General features: G+C 36.6%; 1 long non-coding RNA gene across 1 annotated transcript in view; it reads right to left on the reverse strand.

Moving 5' to 3' along the window:
- Positions 1 to 5,977: 5,977 nt before the first annotated feature.
- Positions 5,978 to 18,406, reverse strand: part of LOC137772660 (uncharacterized) — a 53,367-nt gene continuing 40,938 nt past the window's right edge. Inside the window, exons 2-3 of the long non-coding RNA XR_011075512.1 lie at positions 12,235 to 12,346; positions 5,978 to 6,065 (exon numbers count right to left, since the gene is read on the reverse strand). This is a non-coding gene — a long non-coding RNA (uncharacterized lncRNA). The remainder of the gene's footprint in view (positions 6,066 to 12,234; positions 12,347 to 18,406) is intronic.

An 18,406-nucleotide genomic window follows, 5' to 3' on the forward strand; every position in this document is an offset into this window, starting at 1 on the left:
CTATCAGATATTTTTCAAAACTATTTTTATTCACAAATTTGCTATGTTTGACATTTATTCCCCCTTTCACCCTATAAAACATTCATATTTTACAATATATACTGATTACCCTCTAGACCAAAACCATTATTTTAGGTGATGTGGACATAGAAAACAAAGAAGATGGAAAAGGTCATTCTATCCAGGAGACTCATTTTGTAGTAAAAAAAGACAGACAATACATAAACATCAGAAAATATCAGTTAGTGATAAGTCCTTTGTAAAGAAAACAATTTACCTAGATAATTTTGTTTTTACCTTGCTCTATAACAAGCATTCTCTGTTTAAAAGGAAATAGATTTTCCTCCCCACCTCTGTCATTTTTTTCCATCTATGTCACTGATTTCTGTGCTTTCAACTTTTATGTTTCTCTGTGGATATATAATGTCCTTCCCTCTCTTGTATTTGCACATGAAATAGCTCAGGTTTTAAAACTGGAAGAGTGCATTTAAATTTGATTTCTACCAGATATTAACAATGTGACTTCCTGCAAGAGCTGTAAACTAGAGTTTTAATCCAGCTGTATAATTATGATACAGCACTAACATTTCTCCACAGGACTGTGACTGAATAATACCTGATTGTATACAGAGCATCCACCACAATGCATGACACTTAGTAGGTGCCCCTTAAATACAGGTAGGTTTTTAGGTTGTCCTACCATGTAGGGATTCTCTGTTCTCTTCTATTGTCACATATTTTTCTCTTGTGCTTTTGTCCTCCAGTCTGTCTTAAGCCTTTTGAAAACAGTCTCCCTTAATATTACCTTCCTCGTCTTCTTAGAGGACTTGACACAATGCTCAAGAGGGAAGTGACTTTTGATATGAAAGAAAGCTGGCCCAGGGATGAGAAAATCTGGATTCTCATTCAGGTTCATCCCATCTCTCCGGCAAGTAGGTAGGCTCACTATTCATCAGATTAAAATGCTGCTACTTGCCTGCCGTCTCTAGTTTACAAGGTAGTTGTAAGGACACTGTGTATAAAAGTACAAAAGAAACCATATGGCACAACACCAGAATTCACAGTTGTATAAAAGAATAACACAAATCTAACCCTAGCAACCAATATAATCTATTAATCTATTACTATGTGCCAGATGCCTGCCATGTAGTCCATACCCAATTTCTGAGAGGCAGTCTGGCATAATGAAGAACTAGATTCTGCTACCAGACCACCTGGGTTTGAACTCTGGCTCTGCCACTTACTTGCTGTATGACCTTGAGCAAGTTGTCTAACTTCTCTGTGCCTCAGTTTGATTTTCTAATTTATAAAATGAACTTAATATTGACTAGTTTACAGGATCATCATGTATATTAAGTTAGTACCTAATTGAAATGTGTAAGCACCTATCACTCTATACAGGTTCATTAAATAAACTCTGTCATTTAATCCACATAACAATCTAAAAAAACTTTATATTATTGTTATCCCCATTATATAGTTAAAGCAACTGAAGCTAAGCCCAAGGTGATATAAATTGTAAGTGAGAGAGCAGGGACCTTACACCTAACTCAAAATTTAGAGAGGCTCTGTGTGGAGGGAGGATTGTAGGGGAGATATTTGGAAATATCTGAAGACATTTTTGGTTGTCACAATTGAGGGAGTGTTATTGGCACCTAGTGGGTAGAAGTAAACAACGTTCCTGAACATCTTACAGTGCACAAGACAGCCCCCTACAATAAAGAATTATCTGGCTCAAAATGTTGATAATGTATCCAGATAAAACACTGGACAATAGTTAAATTTAAATTTCAGTTAAATAACATAGTGTTTTTACTATAATAAGTCCAAAATATTTAGATAAATATGCCCCATGACATATTTGGGACATTATTTAACTGGGAGTCTTGTCTTTTTATTTGTTAAATATTGTTAGCTGGAAAGTATCTCAGTAACTCTTCACAAAAACTCCGTGAATTGGTGGTACATGAGATACCTCTATTTGTTGTTACGAAAATGAGACTAAGAAAGGTTAACTTACTTGTTCATGGTCATTGAACTAGAAAGTAGAAAAACTAAGGTTGGGATACAGGAATCTTATAATTCATTTACTAATGACTTTTTACTACACTCTTACTGTCCTTAATTTATTGATTCAGAAATCTGGCATTCAGTACATGGGCTGTAATTAAAAAGAAGCAAGTGATTAATAACAGACAGAAAAGTACTGAATTTGACTTCGTGTTACAAGTGGAACCACTGAACCAGTTTGCATCTATAGAGGAAACTATAACAGGCCTTCCTAGTCAACTGGGGTGCTGGGTACCAGGCCTTTCTAAAGATCTTATCTTATAAGTTGCTTTCATAGTTGTTTTGATGTTTCTCTGCTAAATAAAGACTGAGGACAAAGACAAACATTATTTTAAAATAGTTTTACACCCTCTTCTATTAAAGTTGCAAATGGGAGTAAAGGACAGTATGGAATTTATCTCTAATAATAAACAGAACATGTGTATGAGTGGAGGAGATGAGTAGCAGAACTGTTTCATGGGCCCCCATACGATACAACAACCTGTTAAAACTGGCCAGTAAAATCACTTAGGTCAGTCTTCTTTTAGGTAAAAAGGAGCCTCTGGAAGATAAGAGGCTTCAGTTTTGGTGACGATGAGAGCACAAAGGGTCTGTGTAGGTGCTGCTTGGAGTCTGCTTTCTATCTGTGATGCCTGGCTAACGGGCCAACCAGAGCTGTGACGAGGTGCTCACGAGCTTGGGAGCTTGCAATAAATCTGATTGATTTAATCTTCAGCTTAGCAATCTCCCAGGTCAATGCTTAATTCTACTACATCATTCTTGCCCACCTCCCCAGGTTTATTGAGATATAATTGATGTATAATAAATATTGTGTAAAGGTGTACAACGTGGTGATTTGATATATATTGCAAAATGATTACCCCAGTACATTTAGTTAACACATCCATCAGCTCACATAGGTTTATTTGTTGTTGTTGTTGTTGAGAACATTTTAAGGTCTACTCTCAGAATTCTCAAGTACCTGATACAGTATTTTAACCATAGTCACCATGCTGTACATTAAATCCCCAGGACTTATTCTTCTTATAACAGGAAGTTTTTACTATTTGATCAATATCTCCTCATTTCCCCCACCTTAGCCCCTGGCAACCAGAGTCTACTCTTTGTTTCTATGAGTTCAGCTTTCTTAGACTCCACATGTACGTGAGATCACTTTATATATATATATTACATTTTACTTATCCATTTAATTGTAGATAGACACTTAGTTTGTTTCCATGTCAGCCTGTTGTGAATAATATTGTAATAAACATGGGGATGAAGACATCTTTTCAAGATAGTGATTTCATTTCCTTCAGATGTATACCCAGAAATGGGATTGATAAATCACACAGTAGTTTGATTTTTATTTTATTTTTAGTAGTTTGATTTTTAATATTTTGAGGAACCTCCATACCATTTTCCATAGTGGCTGTGCTAATTTATATTCCCACCAACAGTGCATGAGGGTTCCCTTTCTCCACATGCTGGCCAACACTTGTTATCTCTTGTTATATTGATAATAGGCATTGCAGCAGATGTGAGATGATATCTCATTGAAGTTTTGACTTTTATTCTCCTGATGATTAGTGTTTATAAGCACCTTTTCATGTACCTGTTGGCCATTTGTATGTCTTCTTTGGAAAAACTATCTATTTAGGTCCTCTAGCCATTGCTTAATCAGACAATTTGTTTTTGCTATTGAGCTGTATGAGTTCCTCATATATTTTGGATATTAACCCCTTTAATTCATATGGAACCATAAGAGACTCCAACTAGCAAAAACAACCTTGAGAAAAACCAAGCTGTAGGGATCACACGTTCTGATTTCAAACTATATTACAAATCTATAGCAAACCAAACTGTATGGCATTGGCATAAAAACAGACAAAGACCAATGTAACAGAATCAAGAGCCCAGAAATAAACCCATACATATACAGTCAACTAATATTTGACAAGGGGGTCAAGAATACTCAATAAGATTAGGATAATCTCATCAATAAATTGTTTTGGAAAAACTGTATACTCATGTACAAAAGAATGAAATTGGTTTCCTATCTTATACCACTCACAAAAATTAACTCACAATGGATAGACTTAAATGTAAGACCTAAAACTCCTATGAGAAAACATAGGGAGAAATGTTCTCTACATGGGTATTGCAAATTACTTTTTGAATATGACACCAAAAGCACAAACAACAAAGGCAAAATAATAACATAGGACTACATCAAACTGAAAAGCTTCTGCATGGCAAAGGAAAGAATCACAAAAATGGAAAGGCAGCCTATGGAATGCTACCTCCTTCTTTCATAAGAAGAAATCCTGAGAGATGAAAACAGAGTCTCATTTAAAAATTATATATATATATATGTATGTGTATATATATATATATATATATACACATATATATATATATATATATATGTGTATATATATATATATATATACACATATATATATATATATATATATATATATATATGTATATATATATATATATATATATATATATATAGCCACCCACATGTGCAATGCAATAACTATGTGTCAAGGCGTGAATATGCCCTGCCTGGGCAGGAAGAAACTGATTGCTCTAAGGATTTTTTTTCTTTGCTCTTTTTCTGACTCATAAGAAGAGAGCCACATGGGACTTCCCTGGCAGTCCAGTGGTTAAGACTCTGCTCTTCCACTGCAGGGGGTACAGGTTCCATCCCTTGTCAGGGAACTAAGATCTTACATGGCTCATGGCATGGCCAAAAAAAAAAAAACAGAAAAGAGAGCAACAAAGGCTGGTAACGTTTGGTTTTATTTTGTTTTATCAAGTTGTGTCTTTAGCAGAGATATTTGGGGGATGATATTGACTAAGTTAATTTTTTTTTTACTGGACTCTCTTGTTTGTGTGAGCAATATTTAGCTAGAGGAGAAAGGAAGGAGTCTTCTTCATTGACCTATATTCTTCAGGTTATGAGAAGTCAGGTACTCAGCTGGACTTTCCTGGCATTTCAGAGGGAAAATGCCAGAAAGTTTCGTGACCTCACTTTCTGAGGTTCTTTGGTGGGTCTTCCTGAATGCTCAAATGTTCATATATGACTGAAGTGCAGAATCTGCGTGACAGGATTACCATGGGCTGCTGTCCTTAAATAAAATAAATAAAAATGACATGAATGTGACCATTAGTGATTCTGATTTTCATAACCATATACATCAAAGCAGTAGCACAGGTGAAGCTCCTTCTGCCCTGTCTGGTAACTTACCAAAGCAGAACAAGAAGAATGGTTTGGATAAGTACAGAATTGTTTTGACTTAGCTGGGTTAGAATTATGGTCATGGGCATCCATGGGCTTAGAAAGAATGAAAGGGATCTTAGATATGGTAAATAAGCCATTCTCTGGGACTCCTAGCCATTAAAGAAGGAATATAGAAGAAAGAGAATCTCAGTTATTGAGGTCACAGAGTGTTATTTCTTAAGATGGCTATAAGTCTCAACATTTCTGTGCTTCCAACAGATAAGAGACTAACAGAGAAACTAAAAATATTTGTTGACTCTGTATATGAGAACACAATAACTCGGATGACGTACTAAGTAAAAAGGTGCTGAACCAAGATGAGATCAAAATAGGGAAAAAGCGTAATGTTACACTGTAGCTGAGACTCATGACTTGAGTGACTTTGTGATTCTCAAGGAGTCTTATGCTAGATAAATATTTATTGCCAAATCTGCAAGAAAGATTCTACCCTTGCTTACAAGTTGGGATTTTCTTCAGGTAAGATTCCTCAATTCTGTTCAAGGGATGTCTCAACTTACCCTTGTATCTCTGTACCTAATATCTGCTTTCTTATTCACTTGCCAGTTAATAAGTGGCTCATGAGCTCTTACCCTCATATTTACTCACCCTCAGGTGCCCATTCATGTGCCACAGACCATGCTGGCCTGCTTTCTCTGTTCTCCTTTGCTTTGTCCTTGAAAAACCTTCCAGGTCTCTGCTTCATGTTTAGACAATATCTTACTCTCTGTTTGAAAATGATATTAGAGAATAATAATTCAGTCCTACAGAAATAATTTGGAAGAGTTTATTCTAATCTCTCTAAGTAAATAAAAGACAAAGAACTTTACTTTGTTCATTAACAGTAGGCCCTTGTTGTCCATGAAAGCTCTTGAAAGTAGAAGAACTTTCCTCCTCCCCTCCTCTCTACTTAGTTGATTTAGATATGTTTTTAAGCCATGTCTTTAGCAACATTCCCACCCCCCACCAAAATATACAACTCATATTTTTCAAAAATGATAGGACAAACATGCTACTCCTTCTGCACAAACAAATTGTTATTCTTTTCCCTACATTCTTTTTTTTCTACAATTAGAAATCTTAGAAATATTTTTCATAGTCTTCACTGTGAGATACCCAAATGCTTTTCCTTCATGAAAGATACTAAATATTAATGTCAATAGTCAGCTTAACAGGTACAAAATAAGGAACTCAATAGAATGTCTTTCCATAACTTAAAACACATGGCCTTCCCACTTTCCTGAGGCCAAAGCCCACAGCTCTTAACCTGGTGCAGGTTCATTTTTCTCAAAAAAACTTTTAGTAACTACTAACAAACAGTATTTTTCATCTTGGGCATACGTAACTTAAAAATAAGACTCATATGGATTTTAGACTGGTGTGGGGAGGGAGTGGCCATTAGAAGTTAAAAAAAAAACATTTCAGATGTTGAAAAGAGTTATAAAGAAAAACAAAATACGATAAGGGGATAGGTTAGGATGGAAAATGACTGAAAGGCTACCTGGATTAGTAGTCAGGTCATTCAAATGATGTAAGTAATAAAATCCAGTCTTACAAAGGTCTAGGGAAATGAAACCATAAATGTAGAGGACAATAAGTACAAAGGTGTCAAGGCAGTAACAGGCATGGAGTGTTTGAGAAACACACAGAAAAATTATATATGTTGCTAGGCAAGAATGAAATAAAGTCAAAGTTTAACCAGGGACTTGATCATATAGGTCTTCAAATAGCATGTTAGAGTCACAAGGATATTATTTTAAGTAGGATGAAAAGCCACTGGAGTGTTTCATTCAGTGCCAATATAATTGCTCAGAAGATAAATTTAATTGTGAAGACAGAGAAATCTCTGACACCCTGTTTCTCCTTAGAGAAGGGACTGTGAAATTGTCTGATGGATGTCTATGATTATGATCTAAGTTTTTTTGTTTTTTGTTTTTTAATTTAGCAGCAGGCTTTTTTTTTATTTATTTATTTTTTTATGGCTGTGTTGGGTCTTCATTTCTGTGCGAGGGCTTTCTCTAGTTGTGGCAAGCAGGGGCCACTCTTCATCGCGGTGCGCGGGCCTCTCACTATCGTGGCCCCTCCCGTTGCGGAGCACAGGCTCCAGATGCGCAGGCTCAGTAGTTGTGGCTCACGGGCCCAGTTGCTCCGCGGCATGTGGGATCTTCCCAGACCAGGGCTCGAACCCGTGTCCCCTGCATTGGCAGGCAGATTCTCAACCACTGTGCCACCAGGGAAGCCCTATGATCTAAGTTTTACTCGAGGATATTTACACTGGTATTTTTGTAGGATCTTTGTTCTGAAAGACATTGAACTGAAGGCAGAAGGCTTTTCTGGTCACTATTGGGACAGTGGAAAATAGTAGGATAAGAATAGATATAGAGAAGTTAAGTTTTCAGGCTGTTTCAATGATCTGTATGGGAGACTATGTGTTATGGGAATAGGAGGGTAGCAGTGAGAAGGTAAGAACTGATAAATAGGATGCATTTTGGTAGTAGAGTTAACAGGATATGCTAATAAAATGTATACTGGAGGAGGATGGAATTGGTAGAGGATGAGGGAAATAGTGGAGTCAAAGAAGATCTCTAGGTGTTCAACTTGGGCAAATGAATGGAGAATAGTGTTATTTATTAAGAAGCAGAAACATGAGAGAAAATCAGCTAGTATTAATGAAGATATCAAAAGTTTTTATGCATTAAATTTAAGATGCCTATTATGTATCCAAGAGCAGATGTTAAAAAGATGGTGGATTACATAAATCTAGACATCAGAGGAATTGGAGACATATAGCTGGGAGCTCTCAGTTTAACATCATGGGAATGGATGAAATCACAATGAGATAAAAAGTAAAAAGGGAGCCTATGATAAAGCAGCAGGACAGTTTCACAGTCCCTGGAATCAAAGACAGTACTGAACTCTAGATTAACTAACTCACCTCAATCTGCAGGAGCAATGTCAGGTAGGGAACATTGCTTCCTTGTGATTCAATATGAACTACACATGTGTATATAATATCTAATTATGATTCCATTGTTTTCTGAGTCCACATTATATTTGTAGTAGCTAGATAATAATGATGATGTTAACACTAAAATAAAGCTTAATATATGCAGGCACTGCTCTAAGCATTTCTCATGTAGCAATATTAACTCACTGAATGCTCACAAAAATCTAATGAGGAAGGTGCTATTTTTGTCCTCCCTTTTCAACTGAGGAAACTGAAGAACAGAGACATTAAGAAGTCTAAGTTGACTTGGCTAATAGATGGTAGAAAGAATATTCAAGGCTGCTTCCAAAGTTCATCCTTATGACTATTAAGCTATAGTGATTATTGAACAAGCAGGGCTTTCTATCAAATGACGCTAAACTGATAAAATAGATGTCTATGGGAATCCTGTTATTTGTGACTCAGCATCAAGTACACCATTAATCTCATCGTTTTATTACTCTATTCTAGGATTATAGTAAGTGAAGCCAAAAGACCTGTTCTGTCCAGTTCTGTTCCCTTCTTTGGAAGCTCATTTGGAGCTTTTGGGTGTCATGTCTCCCAAAAGTAAGCTAAAGACTAGTCAGGGAAGAAATGATTATCAATATTCTCCAGCTGGAACCTGGCTTCCTGATCATCACCAACACGCTTGCTCCAGGAGACTGACCTTTGTTCTGAGCTCTGGATCTTCAGCAAGGACATTTCCTCTACCCAATCCTGCCACCAACACCACAGCAGGCCTCATGTTGTCCTGTCACTCACCTATTCCACCATTGAGCAAGGAAAGGAAAACAACAGCAACAAAACAAACAAAACATTTCCTCCATTGTTCAATTGAAGCAAGAACCCAGATCTTTTTTTTTAATCTGGGAGAAGAGAGGGAGGGACCTATGCATAACAAAAGTCACTTCCCCTATTATTCCCAGGGACAAGCCAGACAATCCTTATGAATCAGAGACTAGACTTAAAGGAGATTCTTAGTGAATTCCAAGAATTGAGGTAGATCAATAGATTATTATTATTAGACACATTTCCTTCTAGTCTTCACCAAAGAGTCACATGCATGCATTTCTGAATCTTGTGTGTAGATCTCAAAATCAGATAACTTTCCTGACAAAGGAGCTGTCTCTTGCCTGACAATTCATCTCTGTTAACAAGATGTTGGACAAAACTATAACTCTTAAAAGCTAAGATATTTTCTTACAAAGGTTTCTTCTTTCTTTCAAGAGAATAAGTCCCCTTCTCTGTGATGATTTCTAGGGTAATATAGGGTATTGGGACCAACGAGAGAGCCAATATACTAGATATCACAACTCTATGCCATGTCTTTTAAAACTTTTGCAGAAATTCTTGCTAGAAGACCAGAGTCAGAATGCAGAAAACTCATAGGAAAACTTAAGCTTTTGTTCTCATGAAAAATTCCTGGAACTACACAAAAAAGAGGCTGGAAGGATAAGTTGATCAATGAATGAAATGGAGGGTAAAATGAAGTGGAAGTTTCCCTAGATACGAAATATGCAGAGGTTCTGAAAGTTATATTTTCTAATTCTGTCTTAAGGCACTATAGGAGTTAAAATACAATTACAGGTAGATATTTTCATGCATATGTGTGGAATCTAGGAAAATGGTACAGATGAACCTATTTGTAAGGCAGGAATAGAGATGTAGACAGAGAACGGACATGTGGACATAGAGGGGGAGTGTGGGATGAATTGGGAGATTAGGTTTGACATAAATACACTACCATGTGTAAGATAGATAGCTAGCGGGAACTTGCTGTATAGCACAGGGAGCTCAGCTCGGTGCTCTGTGATGACCTAGATGGGTGGGATGGGGGGAGAAGGCGGTCTAAGAGGGAGGGGATATAGGTATACATATAGCTGGCTCACTTCATTGTACAGCAGAAACTAACACAACATTGTAAAGCAATTTTACTCCCCCAAAAAAGAGAATATTATTTATGCAATAATGAAATAATCCTGATGCAATACATTATATATAGATGTTAAAATATGTATATTTTAATATATAGGTATTAAAAATAATGTCCCTATAAGGGTCATGGAACTTAGTGTAGATTTATATAGGTGGAGAATATCTTCAATGCTCAAAAAATTTGAGATGAATATTGAATATTAGATAAGCTTTGACTAAATGGAAGAGAGGAGGGAAACAAGGAGAGAAAATATTCTAACAAACTGTACAAAATCATTGAGTAAAAAACTCATGTCTGTTCTTGCTTACCACTCTGACATTTTGCTCTTTTTGTCATACCCTGAGTTAAAAGTTTTTCCCCATTGCCTCTGTTTCATTTCAGAAACTCCTTCTACTATCCATTAGTAGGGAAGAATGAAGAAACAGTTCTGGGAAAAGCTAGCAGACAAACAAGTAGCTATCATATCTTTTAGAGTGTAACTCTGACTATGATGTGGATATGTAAGAAGAAACACAATGCATCTAACTTGCCTTTATTCTGCAGACTTATCCAATATGAGAGAAGGAGGACTAGTTCTCATCATCTGTAACCCAGAGTTTATCCACCTCTCTAGGCACAATGGGTCCAATCGTGACATCACTTAGGTGAAAGGGCTGCTTGAGTTTGTAGGCTACAATGTGCATGTGGAAAAGAATCTCACAGCAAGGGAAAGAGTCCCTCCTCTGTGCAGTACATATAAACCTACATGCCCATATAACTCTAATGACTAAATAGTTTTGTAATTTGAGGTCATTCGTTTACTTTCCTGGAGCTTGCTTTCTTAAGCTTTAAAACTTTAAACCTGGTATCTATAATTGTCTATACCTCCTTTGAGCAGTGTATATACATACATATACAAATATATGTACACGCATATAGACACATACGTATTTGTGTGCCCGTGTGTGTATGTATTTCAGCCATAATATTGTCATTATTATTGTAGTTATTTGATTATTATTAAACCAAAAACTGCTCACTTTTCTTAGAAATTATACACACACACACACACTTTGTTCCAGACTGTGGTGATGTGGTAACAGCTGAGGAAGGGGTTCATCCAGAAGGCACCGTAGTCATAGAAGACACAGCCACTGACAGAATTGTGCTAACACTGGGGCGTGTAGGTATGTGGAAGTGTAGACTATCTTAACTTCTGTCTTCTACTACTCTCCAGTTTCCTTCATTCCCCAGGTAGTGCATCCTATTGGGCAAACACAATTCAAATTTGTTGACAATAGTAGTCCAATGGGTATGATCCATAGTCACAAAACAGGGAAGATAAGGGCAGAGGATGGATCTTGGGATGGCAAGTAAAAAATAACCAGTCCAAGTGAGTGATATCAGGGAGGTAGTGAAGTAGGAAGTGGCCAGAATCCATCTCTCTCCTCCTGACAGAAACATTCTGAAGTTACTATTTTGGAACTCTGGAGTTTATTTGAACACTTGCAGCTTCCAGGGAACACCTCGCTGGTAAATTTCAGCTAATTTCAGTCCATTTCAACTTTGAGCGCAGTATTGGTTAACCCCTTTCCCAAGTCCCATGGTAGGCATTTATGGTGCCACTTCTTGGATTCAGAATGGGAAGTAATAGCCTTGTCCTCCACATATCAGGGTTTTGTGTTCTGACTGTGCATTCCTGCTTTGGATTGCTGAGCAGTGGGTGCAGAAGCTGGATACCATTAGAAAATAATCAACATATATGACATATAAAAAGGTGTGAATATTTGTAACTAAAATTCCTTTGAAAGCAAGAAGAAATAAACTTCCAAAGGCAAGTGGACAGGACAAAAACTTTCATTATAACATGAAATTCACCATGGAAACACCCACCATCATGTACGGTAAAATGAAAATAAAGCAAGGTATATAACAAACAAAAAAGGGTGGGGTCTGAATCTTATCTCAACAGCTGATGTTCTCCATATTTCTTACCACAGTGCTAGGATGAGGAGCAAGCAGCAAGCCACACAGAGCCCAGTATTGAGTGAGAGGGTCCCTTGCGCTGGGCAAATCTCTGAACCATTGATACCTAGTATTCTTCTTCCTAAAACAGAGATACATTTTGTCTTAAAAGGGGAATTTTAAAAAGAGAATTAAATAAGGGATATCAAGATTTATAAGTACTTTACAAAGAAATGTAAGCTACCAGGATACTCTCCTTCAAGACTATTGCTAATATGACAGAAATCACTTTTATTTGTGACCAGCCAATGATGTTATACCTATTATACTAAATTGCCAAAACAAATCTAGATAATAGAAATGATACAGTTAAGATAATTGTACATATTAGGCAACTGAAGCTTAGGTTAACTAGCTCATTCAACATCACACAACTATACAGTGTACTTGAATCAAGGATGATTTGATCCAAATTTGGGAGAGGTTAGAGTTTCTGGAAAAAGAATGAAATCTTATAATTGATTAGTGTTCCTGCTAAGATGTATTCACTAGATCTACTCTAGGCTGTCTATACCTAAGAATAGACAGAGGAACAGTAGATAAAAACTTGGGTCTCCCAAAGAGCTATAAATAACACAGGTAGATATCTCATCTAGGGACTTTTTGCCTCCTAAGTCACACCTATCCTCTACATCCACACTATTATTATCATCACAAATCTGAATTGTCAGCAGCAAATCAAAGTATAGAAATCTAGAGTGGGCCTGGATTTAAATTTTCAAGTCATTACTTGTCATTTAAAACACTACTTATCATTTAGTCCCTCATTCATTTATTTTATTATCATTATATCTGAGTCCAAATTCTCTTCTGAATCCAAATCCTTATCCAAATAGGATGGTGGATAATTTCCAATGTTGGTCATTACAGGAGGCCCGTCTTCTTCTTGGAGTCTTGTTAAATGTACATATGCTTGAGTGGTGTCCAGAAAGATGAGAAAAGAAAATCCTATTTTTCCATTCAAACACTGTAATCAATGACATTTTCATTTTTAAAGCCAGTAATGGACTCTCATATCTAGTAGCTCTCTGCTGGGATTCCAGAAAACTGAAAACGAGGGCTGAGTTTGGGAATCCTGGTACCTACATATTTGTTCTATGATTTGGCCATTGGCTGTGGTCAGGACACCACCTCAGGGTGCTGCCACAGAGTGGTGTGTTGTCCTGGATGGATGGGAAAATCAAACACTTCTACCTCGTCTCCCAGTCCATGAGAAGGAAACTCTATTTTTATGAGGACGAAATTTTTCTCTCTGTGTTTTCCACAATGACATTGCCACTCTTTTTGTGTCTTGTCTCTTTTCTTTCTCTAGATCCCAGTGTCTTTCTGGTCATTTCTAATTTCTGCCTTGCCACAAATATTCCCTATGGCGAAAGGACACAGTGCCTCCTACAAGCTTGGCTGGGAAAGTGGGAAGGGAAAGAAGAATAATACTTTAAGAAAGCCATAGGTTAAAAAGTTCCCAAATTTCTACTACACATTGCTAAAACAGAGGATCCTATTTCCAAGAAAATAAATGGAATTCTTTGCCAAGAGCACAGAAGACAAATAGGTGGCCTGCAGGTTAAATGTGAACCAAAGACAGGCTCTGTTTAATCTGCACAGTATTTTAAAGCAATAGTATACCAGTTGAAAAAAATTTTTTTTTAAATTAAAGATACAGAATACACATATGTAAGTTAAACTTGATCTTCATTCTCCTAGGCAAAGTCAGCTAGGTCTGAGGAACCTCACCAGGTGGGCACAGATCTCCTGACTCCAACCTGCCTCATTCAATTGGTGTATTCCTTGGTCCACTGGTACTTAAATTGTGGCATCTGGCCCAGATTCTATGTATATATTAAATCATGGCACACGTATAAGCTACTAGTGAAAAATGTGATTCCTCAAACCTTCTAAGAAGTTTTTTCCTTTTTTTTTTTTTTTTTTTTTGATGTGGACCATTTTTAAAGTCTTTATTGAATTTGTTACAATATTGCTTCTGTTTTATGGATTTCTTTGGCCGCAAGACATGTGAGACCTTAGCTCCCCAACCAGGGATCGAACCTGCACCCCTGCATTGGAAGGAGAAGTCTTAACCACTGAACCACCAGGGAACTCCCAAATTTTGCTTTCTTTATTTTTAATTGCTAAAACATTTATCAAGTATTAAGGACTAACATCTGTATTAGTGTCTAGATTTTACTCCAGTTTTCAACAAATAAGGTAAAGCAGCTGGCCACATGGAATTTATTTATGGGATACCTAATTATATGTGCTATAAAGGTCAGTGACTTTCTTGTTGCAGCCTTTTTTGGCACCTCAATATATAATTCAATACTCCCAAAGATTTTTGGCTCCCCCTATTTATTTTCTTCTCCTTATGTGTATTACTCTTAACACAAAGTATTTTGTATGCAATTAATAAGTATTTCTGTCTCTCCCATTGTAACGTACATTCTGTTAGGGCAGAATTTTTGTCAATTTAAATATTGCTTTAATGTATCATTAGCATCTATAATAGTATCTAGCACACAGAATTAATTCTCAATATATATTCATGTTGAATACTTATGTTGAATGAATTAATAAGAGGAATGGGGTTGTTACATGAACACACATAATAGTATTTTTTGAGCACTTCCCCTAAGCTAGGTACTATTGATATTTTAATGGCTTGTTAAATACTCATATGCAATAACACTACAGTATAGGAATTATCATGAAACCTGTTTGAGAGATGGGGAAACCAAGGCATTGTTAAGTTTTTACATGAGGTCAGCAATTAAAACGTTAATTCAACCATTCTGGCTTCTTCAGAATCTGCTTCCTCGGTCTCTGCCAGACATTGTCCCTTAAAATGGAGCCAACTTAAGAGGAAGAGCCTTGGATAAGAAAACACTATCATTTCTAAAACCAAAACGGCTTCACAGGGACACACAGCATTCCTGTGGCTGGAGACTTCCCAGAGCTTGGATGAAGCATGATGGGAAGAGGTCAAGAAGTCTCACTCGACCTCACACACATTAGGGTGTGTACTATCAAAACAAACAAAAAGCCAGAAAATAACAGTATTGGCAAGAATGTGGAGAAGTTGGAACCATCATGCACTGTTGGTGGGAAAGTAAAATGGTGTAGCCACTTTGGAAAACAATGTAACTGTTCCTCAAAAAATTTAAAAAGAATTATACTGTGATCTGGCAATTCCACTTCTGGGTATATATATCCACAAGAATGAAAGTAGAGTCTTGAACAGATATTTGTACACCCATGTTTATAGCAGGATTATTCACAATAGCCAAAAGGTAGAAGCAGTTCAAGTACTCATTGATGGATAAATGAATAGGCGAATTGTGTGTGTATATATATATTTGTATTGTTACATATGTATATATATTGCAAAAATATTGTAATATTATTACATACATATATATTGTAATAATAATGTAATATCATTCAGCTTTAAAAGGAAGGAAATTCTGACACATGCTACAACATGGATAAACCCTGAGGATGTTATGATGAGTGAAATGTCAGTCATAAAAGGAAAAATACAGTATGATTCCACTTATATGAACTAGCTAAAGTAGTCAAATTCATATAAACAGAAAGTAGGATGGTGGTTGCCAGGTGCTGGTAGAAAAGGAAAATGAAGAGTTATTGTATGATGGGTACAGTGTCAGTTTTCTAATATGAAAAGAGTTCTGGAGATGTATGGTGATGATAGTTGCACAACAATGTGAATGTATGTACTTAATGCCCCTGAGCTGGACACAAAATTGGTTAAGATGGTAAATTTTATGTTATGTGTATTTTAGCCACAATTTAGAAAAAGAAGTCTTAGTACCTGATTTAGGTGGCAACACTTCCTTATATTCTGGTTTTACCTTCTAGTTAAACCTCAGTGAATTGAAGATTTTTAATTGCATACATTTAACTGTATGTGCTTTCTCATTTGTTCTATATTTTTACTTCTCACTTCCCAAGGAATGGTGAAGCAAATGTCTTATGGGCACAGTGCCTGCTACAATCCAAGGTTCAGTGACCCAAAAATGTCTTGGGAAATGACAATAATTAAAAACTTCTTAGGAAATCATAATTATAAACATATATATAGGAAGGTGTAATCATTATTTCTCAATCTGTGCACACGCCCTACCTAAAAGAATAGGGCCACCTTGCTTCCCATTCAACTGCACAACAAAGGTGAATGGAAGGAGCCATGGCTAGTGAGTCTTTCTCAGTTTAAGAGGAGAAGTCATGGGGAAGAAATAATTTCAAAAAGGGCTACATTCCTCACTAGGCTTGGTGAAGATTTATGTGAACAACCTTGAAGTGAAAGTGGGAATAGGAGGAAGAAAAGAAGGAGCTCAGAGAGCCTTTCACAGCATTTTTGAGATAAAAGATAAAGGTCAGGAAGAATCTGGGACTCTACTGACCTCCCACTATTATGATGCTAATCTTATCTGAATTTGAACCTATGAATCACCCGAGAATTAAATTGGGCACAGGATGGGTATCAGTACTCTTGTTCCCAAAGGAAACAGTCTGTCAAGCTCTTTCAGAGTTCAATAAATTGGGGTGTGTCAGAGCAGAATGACCTCTGATTTTCAGGAGGCTAACAGAAAAATCATGACACCAGTCTCCCAGGTCATTCTTTAGCATTTCTTGTAAAGCAGGTCTAGTAATGGTGAGCTCCTTCATCTTTAGTTTATCTGAGAAAGTTTTTATTTTTCCCTCATTTTTGAAAGACATTTTTGTCTGACAATTATTTTTCTTTCAGCACTTTAAATATGTCATTCTACTACCTTCTTGCCTGTAAGGTTTGTGATGAGAAATCCACTGATAATTTTATGGGAGCTCCCTGGTACATGATGAGTCAATTTTATCTTGCTGCTTTCAAGATCTTCTACTTGTTTTTGACTTTTGACCATCTGTTTATAATGTGTTTCGGTGTGGGTCTCTTTGGACACATCCTAGTTAGAATCCATTGAAATTTTTGAATTTGGATGTCCATTTCCTTCTTCAGATATGGAAATTTTCAGCCACATTTCTTCAAATAGACTATCTGCTCCTTTGCCTCTCATTTCTGGTACTCCCATAATGTGTATATTGGTCTACTTGATGATTTTTCATAAGTACCTTAGGCTTTCTTCATTTTTCTTTTCTTTTTTTCTTTTACTTTGTGCTCCTGTGACTTGAGAATTTCAAATAACTTATCTTTGAGTTTGCTGATTCTTTCTTCTCTTTCAAGTCTACCGTTAAACCCCTTGAGTGAATTCCTTTATTCAGTTATTGTATTCTTTAGCTTCAGAATTTGTTTGGTTCTTTTTAGTAGTTTCTATCTGTTGATATTCTCATTATATTCATACATCATTTTCCTGATTTTATTTAGTTTTCAATCTGTGTTTGAGCTTCTTTAAGACAGTTATTTTGAATTCTTTATCAGGTAATTTATAGATTTCCTTTTTTCTAGATTCAGTTTATAGAGATTTATTTTGTTCCTTTGATTGGGCCACTTTTCCTTGTTTCTTTGTACGCATCATTTTCTTTCCCTCGGGATTTGGGCATTTGAAAAAACAATCGTTTCTCCCACTTTTTCTGGGTTGGGTTTGGATAAGAGAAGACATTCACCAATAAGCCTCACTAGAAATTCTAGGGGCCTCACTACCTCTTCTGGGGTTGTGTTTTATTTGGGCTTAGGTATATAATTTCCCAGTTAGAGGAGACTACATGTTTCTTTTTCGAGGTCATAATCTCCTCCTCCCTTTGGTGTCTGTCTGCAGTACTGCAGGTTCTTTGGTGTTGAGCTTTCCTTTATTCTCAAAGACCCTCAAGCATCCAAAGTATGCTGTTTCCCTGTCAGTTCTCCGACTCAAATAAGACAGAAAACAGTCCCTTGGGAGTGCCCCTGAAAGCCATAATGTTAGATATACGTTCCACTCTTCTTTTTCACATCTGGGAGAGAATCTGATCTGTGAGCTGCGCATTTTCTTCCTATCGCACTGAGATGTCTCAGCTTGGGGTATGTGACATTTCCTTGAAATTCTTACCCATTTCAATGTACAATAGCTCTTCTTAACTTTGCACTTGCCTGGAGTATTATGACTTCTTAACTGATTTCTAGAGATAAAGTCTTTCTGGTCTCAATAGCTGCAGTTAG

Source organism: Eschrichtius robustus, chromosome 11, assembly GCF_028021215.1.
Source record: "Eschrichtius robustus isolate mEscRob2 chromosome 11, mEscRob2.pri, whole genome shotgun sequence".
NCBI lineage: Eukaryota > Metazoa > Chordata > Mammalia > Artiodactyla > Eschrichtiidae > Eschrichtius > Eschrichtius robustus.